Source organism: Tachyglossus aculeatus, chromosome 19 (genome assembly GCF_015852505.1).
Source record: "Tachyglossus aculeatus isolate mTacAcu1 chromosome 19, mTacAcu1.pri, whole genome shotgun sequence".
NCBI classification, from domain to species: domain Eukaryota; kingdom Metazoa; phylum Chordata; class Mammalia; order Monotremata; family Tachyglossidae; genus Tachyglossus; species Tachyglossus aculeatus.
Window position 1 is genome coordinate 680,010 of NC_052084.1, and position 6,000 is coordinate 686,009.

At 46.4% G+C, this 6,000-nt stretch overlaps 1 protein-coding gene across 1 annotated transcript in view; it reads right to left on the reverse strand.

Moving 5' to 3' along the window:
- SIPA1L2 (signal induced proliferation associated 1 like 2) overlaps positions 1-5,427 on the reverse strand; it is a 54,996-nt gene extending 49,569 nt beyond the window's left edge. The window contains 1 exon segment of the mRNA XM_038761307.1: positions 5,364-5,427. The gene's annotated coding sequence lies outside the window, so the exon portion shown is untranslated.
- Between the last annotated feature and the right edge of the window lie 573 nt (positions 5,428-6,000).

Here is a 6,000-nt window from a genome sequence, read left to right on the forward strand (position 1 = left end):
GCCATCATTATAACTGTTATTATGACTATGTGCTAAGCACTGTTTAAGCGCTTCCAGCTTTTAGAACAGTGCTGGGCACACAGTAAGCGCTTAATCATTCATTCATTCGTTCAATCGTATTTATTGAGCGCTTACCGTGTGCAGAGTACACAGAGTAATCAATGCCATCATTATAATTGTTATTATGACTATGTGCTAAGCACTGTTTAAGCGCTTCCACCTTTTAGAACAGTGCTGGGCACATAGGAAGCGCTTAATCATTCATTCATTCATTCAATCGTATTTATTGAGCGCTTACCGTGTGCAGAGTACACAGAGTAATCAATGCCATCATTATAATTGTTATTATGACTATGTGCTAAGCACTGTTTAAGCGCTTCCAGCTTTTAGAACAGTGCTGGGCACATAGTAAGCGCTTAATCATTCATTCATTCAATCATACTGATTGAGTGCTTACTGTGTGCAGAGTACACAGAGTAATCAATGCCATCATTATAATTGTTATTATGACTATGTGCTAAGCACTATTTGTTAATTGCTTCTGGCGCACAGAACAGCGCTGGGCACATAGTAAGCGCTTAATCATTCATTCATTCAATCGTATTTATTGAGCGCTTACTGTGTGCAGAGTGCACAGAGTAGCAATGCCATCATTATGATTGTTATTATGACTATGTGCTAAGCACTATTTGTTAAGCTCTTCCGGCGCTTAGAACAGTGCTGGGCACATAGTAAGCACTTAATCATTCATTCATTCAATCGTATTTATTGAGTGCTTATTGTGTACAGAGTAATCAACGCCATCACTATGACTGTTATTACTATGTGCTAAGCACTCTTCTAAGCTGAGCACATAGTAAGCACTTAATCATTCATTCATTCAATCGTATTTATTGAGCGCTTACTGTGTACAGAGTAATCAACGCCACCGTTATGATTGTTATTATTACTATGTGCTGAGCACTCTTCTAAGCTGGGCACATAGTAAGCGCTTAATCATCCATTCATTCATTCATTCAATCGTATTTATTGAGCGCTTACTGTGTGCAGAGTACACAGAGTACTCAGTGCCATTGTTATGATCGTTATCATGACTATGTGCTAAGCACTGTTTAAGCTCTTCCAGAGCTTAGAACAGTGCTGGGCACATAGTAAGCGCTTAATCATTCATTCATTCATTCAATCGTATTTATTGAGCGCTTACTGTGTGCAGAGTACTCAATGCCATCGTTATGATCGTTCTTATGACTATGTGCTAAGCACTGTTTAAGCGCTTCCAGGCAGCGCTTAGAACAGTACTGGGCACAAAGTAAGGGCTTAATCATTCATTCATTCATTCAATCGTATTTATTGAGCACTTACTGTGTGCAGAGTACTCAATGCCATCATTATGATTGTTACTATGACTATGTGCTAAGCACTGTTCTAAGCTCTTCCAGCGCTTAGAACAGTGCTGGGCACATAGTAAGCGCTTAATCATTCATTCATTCAATCGTATTTATCAAGCACTTACTGTGTGCAGAGTACACAGAGTACTCAGTGCCATCGTTATGATCGTTATCATGACTATGTGCTCAGCACTGTTTAAGCTCTTCCAGCGCTTAGAACAGTGCTGGGCACATAGTAAGCGCTTAATCATTCATTCATTCACTCAATCGCATTTACTGAGCGCTTACTGTGTGCGGAGTACTCAATGCCGTCATTATGATCGTTCTTATGAATATGTGCTAAGCACTGTTTAAGCGCTTCCAGCCAGCGCTTAGAACAGTGCTGGGCACATAGTAAGCGCTTAATCATTCATTCATTCACTCAATCGTATTTATTGAGTGCTTACTGTGTGCAGAGTACTCAATGCCATCGTTATGATCGCTCTTATGACAACGTGCTAAGCACTGTTTAAGCGCTTCCAGCGCTTAGAACAGTGCTGGGCACATAGTAAGCGCTTAATCATTCATTCATTCAATCGTATTTAGAGCGCTTACTGTGTGCAGAGTACTCAATGCCATCATTATGATTGTTATTATTATTATGACTACGTGCTAAGCACTGTTCTAAGCTGGGCACATAGTAAGCGCTTAATCATTCATTCATTCACTCAATCGCAATTATTGAGCGCTTACTGTGTGCGGAGTACTCAACGCCATCGTTATGATCGTTCTTATGACTACGTGCTAAGCACTGTTTAAGCGCTTAGAACAGTGCTGGGCACAAAGTAAGCGCTCAATCATTCATTCATTCAATCGTATTTATTGAGCGCTTACTGTGTGCAGAGTACTCAATGCCATCATTATGATTGTTATTATGACTGTGCTAAGCACTGTTCTAAGCTGGGCACATAGTAAGAGCTTAATCATTCATTCATTCATTCAATGAATGAATGAATATCGAGCGCTTACTGTGTGCAGAGTACACAGAGTACTCAGCGCCATCGTTATGATCGTTATCATGACTATGTGCTAAGCACTGTTGAAGCTCTTCCAGCGCTTAGAACAGTGCTGGGCACATAGTAAGCGCTTAATCATTCATTCAATCTCAATTATTGAGCGCTTACTGTGTGCGGAGTACTCAACGCCATCGTTATGATCGTTCTTAGGACTACGTGCTAAGCACTGTTTAAGCGCTTCCAGCGCTTAGAACAGTGCTGGGCACATAGTAAGCGCTTAATCATTCATTCATTCACTCAATCGTATTTACTGAGCGCTTACTGGGTGCAGAGTACTCAATGCCATCATTATGATTGTTATTATTATGACTACGTACTAAGCATTATGATTGTTATTATGACTGCGCTAAGCACTGTTCTAAGCTGGGCACATAGTAAGCGCTTAATCATTCATTCATTCACTCAAACGTATTTACTTAGCGCTTACTGTGTGCAGAGTACTCAATGCCGTCATTATGACTGTTATTATGACTACGTGCTAAGCACTGTTCTAAGCTGGGCACATAGTAAGCGCTTAATCATTCATTCATTCACTCAATCATAGTTATTGATCGCTTACTGTGTGCGGAGTACTCAATGCCGTCGTTATGATCGTTCTTATGACAACGTGCTAAGCACTGCTTAAGCGCTTCCAGCCAGCGCTTAGAACAGCGCTGGGCACAAAGTAAGCGCTTAATCATTCATTCATTCAATCGTATTTATTGAGCGCTTACTGTGTGCAGAGTACTCAATGCCATCGTTATGATCGTTCTTATGACTACGTGCTAAGCACTGTTTACGCGCTTCCAGCGCTTAGAACAGTGCTGGGCACATAGTAAGCGCTTAATCATTCATTCATTCAATCGTATTTACTGAGCGCTTACTGTGTGCAGAGTACTCAATGCCATCATTATGACTGTTATTATTATTATGACTACATGCTAAGCACTGTTCTAAGCTGGGCACATAGTAAGCGCTTAATCATTCATTCATTCACTCAATCGCATTTATTGAGCGCTTACTGTGTGCAGAGTACTCAATGCCATCGTTATGATCGTTCTTATGACTATGTGCTAAGCACTGTTTAAGCGCTTCCGGCCAGCGCTTAGAACAGTGCTGGGCACAAAGTAAGCGCTTAATCATTCATTCAATCGTATTTATTGAGCGCTGACTGTGTGCAGAGTACTCAATGCCATCATTATGATTGTTATTATTATTATGACTACGTACTAAGCATTACGACTGTTATTATGACTACGTGCTAAGCACTGTTCTAAGCTGGGCACATAGTAAGCGCTTAATCATTCATTCATTCACTCAATCGTAGTTATTGATCGCTTCCCGTGTGCGGAGCACTCAATGCCGTCGTTATGATCGTTCTTAGGACTACGTACTAAGCACTTAAGCCAGCGCTTGGAACAGTGCTGGACACATAGTAAGCGCTCAATCATTCATTCAATCGTAATTATTGAGCGCTTACTGTGTGCAGAGTACTCAATGCCATCGTTATGATCGTTCTTATGACTACGTGCTAAGCACTGTTTAAGCGCTTCCGGCGCTTAGAACAGTGCTGGGCACATAGTAAGCGTTTAATCATTCATTCATTCAATCGTATTTACTGAGCGCTTACTGTGTGCAGAGTACTCAATGCCATCATTATGACTGTTATTATTATTATGACTACATGCTAAGCACTGTTCTAAGCTGGGCACATAGTAAGCGCTTAATCATTCATTCATTCACTCAATCGCATTTATTGAGCGCTTACTGTGTGCAGAGTACTCAATGCCATCGTTATGATCGTTCTTATGACTATGTGCTAAGCACTGTTTAAGCGCTTCCGGCCAGCGCTTAGAACAGTGCTGGGCACAAAGTAAGCGCTTAATCATTCATTCAATCGTATTTATTGAGCGCTGACTGTGTGCAGAGTACTCAATGCCATCATTATGACTGTTATTATTATTATGACTACGTACTAAGCATTACGACTGTTATTATGACTACGTGCTAAGCACTGTTCTAAGCTGGGCACATAGTAAGCGCTTAATCATTCATTCATTCACTCAATCGTAGTTATTGATCGCTTCCTGTGTGCGGAGCACTCAATGCCGTCGTTATGATCGTTCTTAGGACTACGTACTAAGCACTTAAGCCAGCGCTTGGAACAGTGCTGGACACATAGTAAGCGCTCAATCATTCATTCAATCGTAATTATTGAGCGCTTACTGTGTGCAGAGTACTCAATGCCATCGTTATGATCGTTCTTATGACTATGTGCTAAGCACTGTTTAAGCGCTTCCAGCGCTTAGAACAGTGCTGGGCACATAGTAAGCGCTTAATCATTCATTCATTCACTCAATCGTATTTACTGAGCGCTTACTGTGTGCAGAGTACTCAATGCCATCGTTATGATTGCTATTATTACTATGACTACGTACTAAGCATTATGATTGTTATTATGACTGCGCTAAGCACTGTTCTAAGCTGGGCACATAGTAAGCGCTTAATCATTCATTCACTCAATCGTAGTTACTGAGCGCTTCCTGTGTGCGGAGTACTCAATGCCATCATTACGATTGTTATTATGACTACGTGCTAAGCACTGTTCTAAGCTGGGCACATAGTCAGCGCTTAATCATTCATTCATTCACTCAATCGTAGTTATTGATCGCTTCCTGTGTGCGGAGCACTCAATGCCGTCGTTATGATCGTTCTTAGGACTACGTGCTAAGCACTGTTCTAAGGCTGGGCGTCCCAACCGGGCCCCGGAATGGTCCTTCCCCAAACGGCGGGGCTCCTCCCGCACCCGCTTCCCCCTCCGACGCCAAACGGGTCCCCCCCCCCCCCCCCGCCAAGAGGGAGCGCTCAGCCCAGTGCCGTGCACACAGTAGGCGCTCACTACAGCCCCCCCCGCCCCCCCAAAGGGATCCGAGGGCAGTACCTGCGACAGCCCGGGAGCCGACGGACGGTGCTCCTGCGGCCGGTGCGGGGCTCGCCCGCCCGCCCGGGAACACACAGGGGGCGTGGCCTGCCCTGGCCTCGCCCCCATTGGCCAAAGCCGCCCTCGCTCCCGCCCCGCGATTGGCCGGCGCGCCGAGGGGCGTGGCCCGAGCACCGGGAAGGGGGCGTGGCCTGGCCCCAGCGCCCCCCCGATTGGCCGGCGCGGCGAGGGGGCGTGGCCTACGCGCGGGGAAGGGGAGCGCGCTCCCATTGGGCGCAGCGCCCCTCGCTCCCGCCCTGCGATTGGACGGCGCGGATAGGGGGCGTGGCCTGCGCGCGGGGAAGGGGGGGTGGCCCGCACGCGCGCGCTCCTCCTCCCCCTCGCTCCCATTGGCCAAAGCGCCCCTCGCTCCCGCCCGGCGCGGAGAGGGGGCGTGGCCCGCGCGCGGGCGCTCCCCTCCACCGCCTCTTCGCTCCCATTGGCCGCAGCGCCCCTCGCTCCCGCCCCGCGATTGGACGGCGCGGCGAGGGGGCGTGGCCTGCGCGCGGGGAAGGGGGAGTGGCCTGGACGCGCGCGCTCCTCCTACCCCTCGCTCCCGCCCGGCGCGGCGAGGGGGCGTGGCCCGCGCGCGGGCGCG